This window comes from Cygnus olor, chromosome 31, assembly GCF_009769625.2.
Source record: "Cygnus olor isolate bCygOlo1 chromosome 31, bCygOlo1.pri.v2, whole genome shotgun sequence".
Lineage (NCBI taxonomy): Eukaryota > Metazoa > Chordata > Aves > Anseriformes > Anatidae > Cygnus > Cygnus olor.
Window position 1 is genome coordinate 393,251 of NC_054088.1, and position 9,996 is coordinate 403,246.

Genomic DNA, 9,996 nt, shown 5'->3' on the forward strand with positions numbered 1-9,996 from the left:
GCAACTTGAGCAAAATCAGTGGCTGTTTCTTATAATGCAGATTATATACAATTAGAGCTTTGGCAGCTATGAGGCTAGTTGCTGCCAAGGATAAGAGCTCTTTGCAATATCACTGGAGCAAAGTATTATAAGTAGCAGAAAAGAGTATTTTGGAAGTATGATGGTCTCATATTATGAAAGAAGCAGCAAGAGAGCTGTCTGAGAATACCAGACTGAAGTCTATGACTTGTAGAATAGTGACCATCTCTTGTGTATTTTTTCTGTGAAAACCTGTCTCTTAGCTTTCCAAATTTGAAAATGACTGCACATAGCTTTTTTGAGTGTCAATGCCATACTGCCTCCTCCCTGAGTCATCTTGCTGGCTGTACTGGGCTAAACTTGAGCAAACACACTTATTAGTTAACTCTCTGGAATGAGGAAGAGCCCATGAGCAAACAGAGGTGTGAATGGTAAAACTGTTTCTGGACTTCTTGTTTGTGGAGCAAGGGACTATGAATACCCTGGGGGCTGCTTTTGTTGTCTGATAAAAAGTTTGGATTCATTACCCAATGTGCAATAAGCCAATCCACACACTAGGTTTAGATATTATTTCAGAATTGCACAAGTCTGAGTACCACGTGGTTTTCCACAGGGCTGGCACACCTACGCATTTTCTGTGCCACTCTTTATACAATCTCTTATCAATACATTTATGTTTTTACAATCCCGTAGCCTCTGACTGCTTACATAATTATAAAGCTAACATGACAGAATCATTCTGCACATCTTCAGAGTAGAAGGGTTCCTGGATGGGCTGGGGTCTCACATCCTAGGGTGCGATTTTTACTATTATAATGAGGATAGTTCATGGATAGCTCACGTTAGAATAGTCCTAATCTTTGTTTTTCAGCCAACTGTTCTCATTACATTGATCAGTGATGTAGCGAAGTGCATACATCAGGATGTTTCCCTCAAGAATGTCAATATAATGGTCTTCCTGATCAGCACTTCCTCAGTTAATCATCCTTTAGACATCCCCAAGGTTGAGTCGTCTTGCTCTTTCCTCAAAGTATATATTTTACCTCTTTCACAGAAGAGTTAACTATCTACTGGTATCACTTCTGGCTAGTAAAATGTACAGCATGAGAAAAATCCATGCATGCAGTTCCCTGGCTAAGGTCCTTATTCTAGGATCCCATTCACATCAATCTATTTGAGAGCTGACACATCCCCATATACCTTTTTCACAGGGCTCACTACTTTCCAGCAAAGGCTGCTTATGCTACCTGTCTATGGGGGAGAATGCCTGTCTGTTAGGGACTCGAATGACAGTGTTTGGAACCGGATAGAGATTTCAGTTACCGTCTAGAGGTGGGAGTTTTTCTTTAAATGAGACTCTCATGTTATGGGTCACAGCTTTTGGATCCTGTTCAGTAGCTGCTCATGCTGGATACCACCTCAGGTAGGCAGAATTCTACAGGTTCCATTTCTGTGATGTGGAGCCAATGTTGAGATATACAGGCATAATGCAGCAACTTCTTCTATAAAGCAGACAGAAGTCATTCACAAAAGTTTATGACTACTTTTCTAATTCAAGATACTCATCGTGCTCAAGGAAGACCTTCTTGTTAAACAGAAATTCATTGCAAGAATATCAGGAAATGGACAAGTTTCTTCTCAACATAAATTTTTACATCTCCTTCATTATTATCATAGGGAAGACTGTGAAGAAAAAAATAAAAGAGTTGGGGGTAGGGGCAGGGAGGCTTCAATGATTTGAGCATCTGTGACATTTCAGACCTTGTAGCCGTGCTCATTGAAGGTAAGAATTTTAGGGAAATTTCTTAGCTTTGATCTTTTTACCAGAAGCCATAGATGGGCCAAAATCACAGCTTCTTGTAAGCAGAATGTAAGATTTATTTCTCTGAAGAAACCATGAAGTGCTAGCCCTTTTCTAGCTGCAAAAGCACCGAAATCCTTTCCATATGTAATTTAAATACCTCATATGATTAAATTCTATTCAACACTAGGAAGAGAAGATCTTTATGTGATAATATAAGAAGGATATTAAAAATATTAGAATGTGTCCAAAGAAGGGAATAAAGATGGTGAAAGGACTGGAGGCCATGACTTATGAGGCGTGGCTAAAGATACTTGGTTTATTCAGCTTAAAGAAGAGGATTGAGGGGGTGACCTCATGACTATCTACAACTTCATGAGGGGGCACAGAGAGAGAGGTAGGCTCTCAGCCTTCTCTCTGTTCACAGAAAGTAGAATGAGAACAAATGGCTTAAAGCTGTTTCAGGGGAAGATCTGATAGGATATTAGGAAAAGGTGCTTCACCGAGAGGTTTGTCAGGCACTGGAACAGGGTCCCCACTGTCCTGGTTCTGGCTGGGATAGAGCTAATTTTCTTCCCAGTAGCTGGTACGGTGCTGTGTTTTGGATTTATGATGCAAATAGTGTTAGTAACACAGTGATGTTTCATTGGTTGCTGAGCAGTGCTTACACAGAGGCAAGGACTCTTCTGCTTCTCATGCTGCCCTGATGGCAAGGAGACTGGGGTGTGCAAGGAACCGGGACACAGCTGGGACAGCTGACCCAAACTGACCAAAGGGACATTCCATACCTTACAGAGTTGTGCTCAGCAATAAAAAAAAAAAAAAAAGTTGTAATCAGCAATAAAAGCTGAGGTAAAGAATGGGGCAGGGAGGGAACAACGCACAACATGGGAACGGATGGACACACAACCCACATGGCAAACATTCAGAGTGATAGCATTTGTCTTCCCAATTAACTGTTACTTGTGATGAAACCTGGCTTTCCCAAAAGTGGGTGAACATCCACCTGTTGATGCAAAGCAGTGAGTGAACTTCTTGTTTTCCTCTGCTTGCCTGTGCAGCTTTTTGCTTTACCTATAAACTGTCTTTATCTCAACCTATAAGTTCCTGCACTGTTACCGTTCTTATTCTCTGCCCTCATCTCACTGTGGGGTGATTCAGTGAGCAGCTGTGTGGTGCTGAGCTGCTACTGGGCTTAACCCACAACACTCAAGGAAGTGGTCACTGCCCTCAGCCTGTTGGTGTACCTGAAGCGTTTGAACAGTGCTCTGTGATATATGTTCAAATCTTAGGTTGCCCTGGGTGGAGTCAAGAGCTGGAATTGATGATCCTCATTGGCTCCTTCCAACTCAGGATACTGTGTGATTCTATGATTTTGTACACACTTGTACTTTGCTTCTAATAAGGATGCACCAGTTTGAAAGTGCCGTGTTGAACAGCATGACACCAGTACAGCCACACTGAAGGCAAAACAGGGCATCCTATAAAATGATAGATGTGGATTTGCTCTATTTTTGAGGTACTCATGGTACAAAACCACAGACAGTTCCTATAAAGAGACTCTTCCGAGCAATGCCTGCCTCACAAACCTCAGAACTACTGGTTGAAACAGATGCAAGGTGTTGCATCTAAAATGTTCATTAACATTCCTTCTTGAAACTCTGTTATGTGCATTGGTACTGCTCTTAAGACAACTTAGGGAGCTTGCTTCCTTTCTTGTGCAGGGTACCAGCAAGGAGTGCTTAAAGGTAGCTGTGATATATATTATATATATCCAGGAACTGAAATCAAACATCAAGGATGTACAGCTGCTCAGCTGTTTGGAGTCTTTGTGGGTGTGATTGAACAGATAACAGATGTGGGGTAGTGTGAAAATGCCTGGATTTTTTTTTTTTTTGGCTGTGTGTGCACGCTCATTATTTTGTATGTTCCTGACGGCTGGGTGTAAAAAGTCAGTCCTGAATGCCTTAATACTCTGCTGTATATCTTATAAATACTTCATAATACTTCCTGTGTGTATGTGCGCTGCGAGGACCATGTGCCAGGTACTGGTGAGACCTGTGTGTGCATGAGTGGACTGTGTGCCAGCTCCTGGCATTGAGCTGGGGGCCCCTGACGTGGTGTCAGCTCCTGGAGCCAGTGGGGACCTGGCATCAGCCAGTGGGGGTCTTCTACTCCCAGCCATGGGGCAGGGGCGGTGTTTGCTCCTAGAGAGCTGCTGGGGGGGAATTGGTGCGAGTGAGGTGAGTGCTCTCTTAAGTCCCTATGAGAGAGTGCTGAGAATCCTGAGCAAAGGAGAGGTGGGGAGAAACTGCTGTTGCTTAAAGTCTTTGTTGTCATATCAATTTCAAGCTATGGTTCACTTGATACCATTGCACTAATCATACTACAACTATGCAGGAGGCAGGAAGCACCCTGCAGGGAAACTGGTCGGAACAGTTTACTCCTCTCCCTACCAATTGCAGGCAGAATAGCATTCAGAGTACAAGAAAAAGGACAGCAGCTATACCCGCCCACCCTAATTTTCACCAGGTAAGATATGGATCCTGATACTGAGAGCCATGTAATACCTAACTAAGGATAAAAAAACAGCAAAAAGTCAGAAATACTGTAACTAATCGTCTTGCTAGGTTGCTTCGATTTTATTTATTTTTTAACCAGGTAATTCTTTGATGAACAAGAACCTGATAAGGTTCACTCTATTGAAGGGTAAATTGTCATTAGCTTGCTTTCTACTTTTTTTTCCCAAGCATGTAACCTGCTCCCTAGGAGGGGGTTCAACCACTGTATGACTCCTACCTGCCACTAAAGTGGGGATGGTGTGTATATGAGGGTAGGGAATACCTTGGGAAATCAGAAGGTACATGCTCATATTGAATTTAATCTGCCAATTTCAACTAGGAACGTTGTGTGTGTGTGTTGCATTACTGTATGGATCCTACGTGCTGGAGGGTGGGGGGAAAGAAGACAGGTTCAGGTATATATTGGGTAACGGGGAGGTACATTTTCATCTTCAGTTCCAGTTTCTGATCCTACAGTTCTTTACATGATGAGAAGGGACATTTGGTTTAGATTAGGAAATCTTATGTATGATAAAACTGAAAGGAAAAAAATACAAGATGACACCTTCCTTTTTTCAGGAAACAGGAATATAAGAATGTGATTTTGAAATAAACATCACCTTCTGCAGGAGGCTAAATATCTACAGCATTTTTTTCATGAGTAAGAACAACGAGTTTCACATCAATTAGTTTCTGTTTTTTGAAAAAACACACCTGTTAATTGTTTATCTATTTGGTCCTGGAAATTATTCCAGGTTACACATTTCCTATAGTGCCACTAAACACTGTTATACCACGATTAACATCTAGTAAAACATTTTTTCTACAGATCTTACAGATCTTCCCAATGTCAGAAACAGGGTACTGGTTCAAGTGATCAGTACATATACTTTCCTAACCTGAGACATAAAACCAAGAATAGCCCAGGATGGCATGAGAAGTGTTAATGACAACATGAAGAATCAAAACGAAGAGCATAATAATTCAAAAAAGTTTACAAAGTATTCCACGAAAGTAATCATACTTTGCAGAAATGCTTCAGCTTTAGAACAAATAACATCCATTGAGCTCTGAACAAACAAAAGCCACCAAATACCTTCTCCTCTTGTCCACTGAGACCTCCAACAGGTAACTGACCTTCAGAAAGCCACCAACCCAGCAAGTCAACATTTATTTGATGCAACTCACCTGTTACAGCCAGTAATCCTATGTAACAACAGATCCAAAATTACAGACATCAGTTTTGAAATACCCAAAACTTAAGTGTACTTTAGCAGACTAAATACAGGAAGAACTCAAAGCAGAAATCCAGTCGTGGACACATGATAGAAAATAAGCACACATTTCACCTTTTAGTTTCAAATGAGTTTTACCTTTTCATTAGAAGAGTATATTAATGGTACAGTTGCTTTTATATAGAAGTTCCAATTAGACAGTGTAATCAAAGAACAGTAATATCCTACTAATGTATTACACTAGTGCAAAGTCTGGAGAAAGATCATAGAAGCATAGAATATCCTGAGTTGGAAAGGACCCACAAAGATCACTGAGTTCAGCTCCTGGCTCCACACAGGACCACCTTCATGTCAGTTGTCATGTCAGCTCAGGAGCAGTAAATGTCTTTATTCACAGAGAAAAATGGAACCAACACATTCTCATTTTTGGGCTCTTTCCTCTTCATTGTTTTCTTTTAAGAACACACAGCCAAACCAAGCCAGAGCACTCAAATTGCTTTCTGAAGGCTGAAGATTGTCTTTATGACAATTTTGCATCCTGCAAAGGTTTGTTCTTGTATACTCTTCTTACCCTAAGGCTTATGGAAGGCAAACTAAACACCACATGAATTCTCTGGCAGAAACAGTTTAACCTCAATCATTGTTTCTGGCAATCCCACATACATCTGCTGTCATGTCAGGCTTACTTTCAACATCATGTAATATACCTGCATTGATTAATCCCTGTCTATTTTTCCTGGGAAATAATATTTGCAATGCTAAAGCACACACTGGTCATGTTTCAGGCAGTCACTAAGAAAGCAGGCAGTCACAAAGGGCAAGGAACCACAATAACAACTCAAGGCTGCTCATAAACTTCACTTCGTAATAAACATCCCCCACCAAATCCTCCCCCCAGAATAGCAAAAACAAAAGCATGCATCAAATTGGAGAGAGATGGATTTGATGGGTGGGACATTCTGTGGATAAGGACTTGGATTAAGGGTCGCACCTAGAGCATGGTGGTCAATGGCTCTATGTCCAGGTGGAGGCCGGTGATAAGCGGTGTCCCTCAGGGGTCTGTCCTGGGACCAGTACCATTAAATATCTGTATGAACGACATAGACAATGGGATCGAGTGCTCCCTCAGCAAGTTTGCAGATGACACCAAGCTGAGTGGTGCAGTTGATACAACAGAAGGAAGGGAAACCATCCAAAGGACCTGAACAAGCTTGAGAGGTAGGCCCATGTGAACCTAATGAGGTTCAACAAGTCCAAGTGCAAGGTGCTGCATCTGGGTCGGGGCAATCCCAGACAGGAGTACAGACTGGGTGAAGAACTCATTGAGAGCAGCCCTGCAGAAAAGGACTTGGGGGTTCTGGTGGACGAAAAGCTCGACATGAGACAGCGGTGCGCGCTTGCAGCCCAGAAGGCCAACTGCACCCCGGGCTGCATCAACAGAGCAGTGGCCAGCAGGTGGAAGGAGTTGATTGCACACCTCTGCTCTGCCTGTGGGAGGCCTCACTTGGAGTCCTGCATCCAGGTCTGGGGACCCCAGCACAAGAAGGTGCTAGAACGGGTCCAGAGAAGGGCCAGAACGTTGATCAGAGGGCTGGAGCACCTCTCCTATGAAGACAGGCTGAGAGCTGTTGCTCTTCCGCCTGAAGAAAAGGCTCAGGGGTGACCTTATTTCCAACTTTTCAGTACTGAAAAGAGGCATATAAAAAAAGACGGAGAGCAACGGGGAATGGTTTTAAACTAACAGAGGGGAGATTTAGATTAGAGGTTAGGCGGAAATTCTTCACTCAGAGGGTGGTGAAACACTGGAACAGGTTGCCAAGAGAAGTTGTCCCTGGAAGTGCCCAAGGCCAGGTTGGATGGGGCTTTGGGCAACCTGGCCTAGTGGGAGGTGTCCCTGCCCATAGCAGGGGTGTTGAAACTAGATGATCTTTAAGGTCCCTTGCAACCCAATCCATTCTATGATTTTATGATCAACAGCTATGTTGCACATCCAGGAATACTGTAAAGTATGTATGGTATACCAAGAAAACTTCTTAACTGCTGTACAGGCACACTAGTTGCCCCTCACAGCATTTTAAGCAGTATGTGAACATGCATAACAGATTGAACCCTCCCAGGAAATGGATCAATCCCAGGACTGAAAACAGCCCTGAGGAGAAGGACCTGGGGGTGCTGGTGGATGAGAAGCTCAACGTGAGCCTGCAATGTGCACCTGCAGCCCAGAAAGCCAACTGAAAGTACGGCCATAGCAGGGGAGTTGGAATTAGATGATCTTTAAGGTCCCTTTCAACCCAAACCATTCTATGATTAAATGGTATTACTTGTAGAAGTTGGAATGAAACATTTAGAGGTAGTATGCAATAACTGCTAATTTAAAGCATCTCCATATAAAGAAAAACTCACCTGTCTTGCACACAATTCAGAGTTCTGCCTACAATAAAATCCTTCATACAGGACAAAATTAATTATACGGCCTTCCCCACATCAATAGCATTTAGTTTTCCCTGCAAGTCAGAAATGCAAGTAAGGTACATCGAGTCCCTTTGTATTCTACCATCCTCATTAAATACACAAGCTTCAGCAATACGAATGCGAAGACTGCTTGTGCAAGTGATTTAGGGCTTGCCAGAAGTACAGCACATGAGGAGAATCTTGTATGTATTTCTCCTAGAATGTAAATGGCAGGGAATGAAATAAAGATTGAAGGAATGAAATAAAGATTAGTTTTATCAGTATCAACAAAAATGCCTTTAAATCTCTATTGATAATATAGAACAAAATGCTAAAATACTAGGTTTTACACAACGATAAAAATTAACCAAAAAGATGCCTCTTTTCCAGCCCACGGATTATCTCCTCATTCACAAAGTGCACACTACAACTCAAGTGATCTGTATCTTTACTACACATAACAGTGCACAACTCATTTTCAGCTTTTGTACAGCCATATATATGCAATTCAGTTCAACTAGTGGTAATTTGCAAATAGCTATACAATTTTAATATTTATCTGTAGTGCCCCACTTGATAATGGCAGGGCAGTAGATTCTCAAAATACTGGAACACAACTCTTGATCAGCCTTAAATGTTTGGGTGCTCTCTGGTATCTGGGCAGAAGTACAAACAATTGTTTTTAAAGCAAGACTGACTAGAGCTGCAAATTTTCTTTGGCACGCTTAAACCTGGAAGCTAAACCATAAAAGCTACAACAAGCTACAAAAGCCCCAAACCCTGAGCTAATGCAATTTTTAGTCAAACTGATGCAAGAACATGATCTTGATTGCTGGATTTTGCAATTCTGCAATTATAATGGTACACTTACCTGGAAGATGTGACAGGGCCCTTTATACATACAGGAGACTAAATGGTGTTTTTGGACTAAGAACATGCACAAGACACGCTGCTTGAATTTACCACAAGACTTTACGAGCATTAGCATTTGCTAACACTTTTCAACTTTGCGTCTCTGAAGCTGTATTCAGTTATCATAAAAGTATTTCCTAGTACCATCAATCATTAATCCAAGAACTACACATCTCTAATACATCAATGTAAACAACCTTACAGTGTATCCCTGCCTCCTAGTGCTGGATTAGAATTTGGGAAAGGAATTCAACTGGACAGCTCTGAGAAGCTCAAAGGTCGGAACCTAAAGAAACTTTAGCTTCCTGGGTCTCGGAGTAATTCTAGAGCTTAATTGGTGATAAACATCTACTTTAGATAAGGTAATACATGTCAACACTCACCAGTGATCCAAGAAAGCAACATTCTTCTGCCCTAAGGGTTTCAAATCCAACACCTTAATTCCTATATACTTTCTTCCAAAACCAGGATGCTATCTTATTTTTTGTAACACCATTTAAACATTTCTTCCATGAGATGGGAGTAATCAAGCAATTTTTTAGAAGCATTTGAGCCTTTTGAGTATTGTTTTCCACCATGGTTTGCATGAGAAGGAACAGGAAAAAAAAAGCATAATAGATGGTGATAAGTTAAATTTATAATGTTAGTCACTATGGTGAAAAAATAAGACTGAGAATAAATCCTTTTTCTCAGGGGGAAGAGTACAAGCCAGATAAATAAAATGCTCAACAGACTGGTATCATTTTTACGTTACAAAGGAAAAAAGAAAAAGCAGATTTGAGAGCAAGAACTGGCTCCTACCATATTTCCTTTGTATAGTACTAAAGTGTAGATGTACTACACTTGAATAATACATATTACATAAATGCATAGCTTATATAAATACCAAGTGATTAAATATTATAAAATACAGTAATTATAATATACAGTAATATGTGCATCTATATAGACACACACATACATATGCATAGATGTACAAAAACTAAAACAGTACTCATATCCTGGTCTTTCACCTCAA

At 41.2% G+C, this 9,996-nt stretch overlaps 1 non-coding gene across 1 annotated transcript; it reads right to left on the minus strand.

The window, feature by feature from the left end:
- Positions 1-9,284: 9,284 nt before the first annotated feature.
- On the minus strand, positions 9,285-9,369 carry LOC121062549. The gene has a single exon (XR_005815601.1). It is a non-coding gene; the product is annotated as a small nucleolar RNA SNORD45 (small nucleolar RNA).
- Positions 9,370-9,996: the final 627 nt, after the last annotated feature.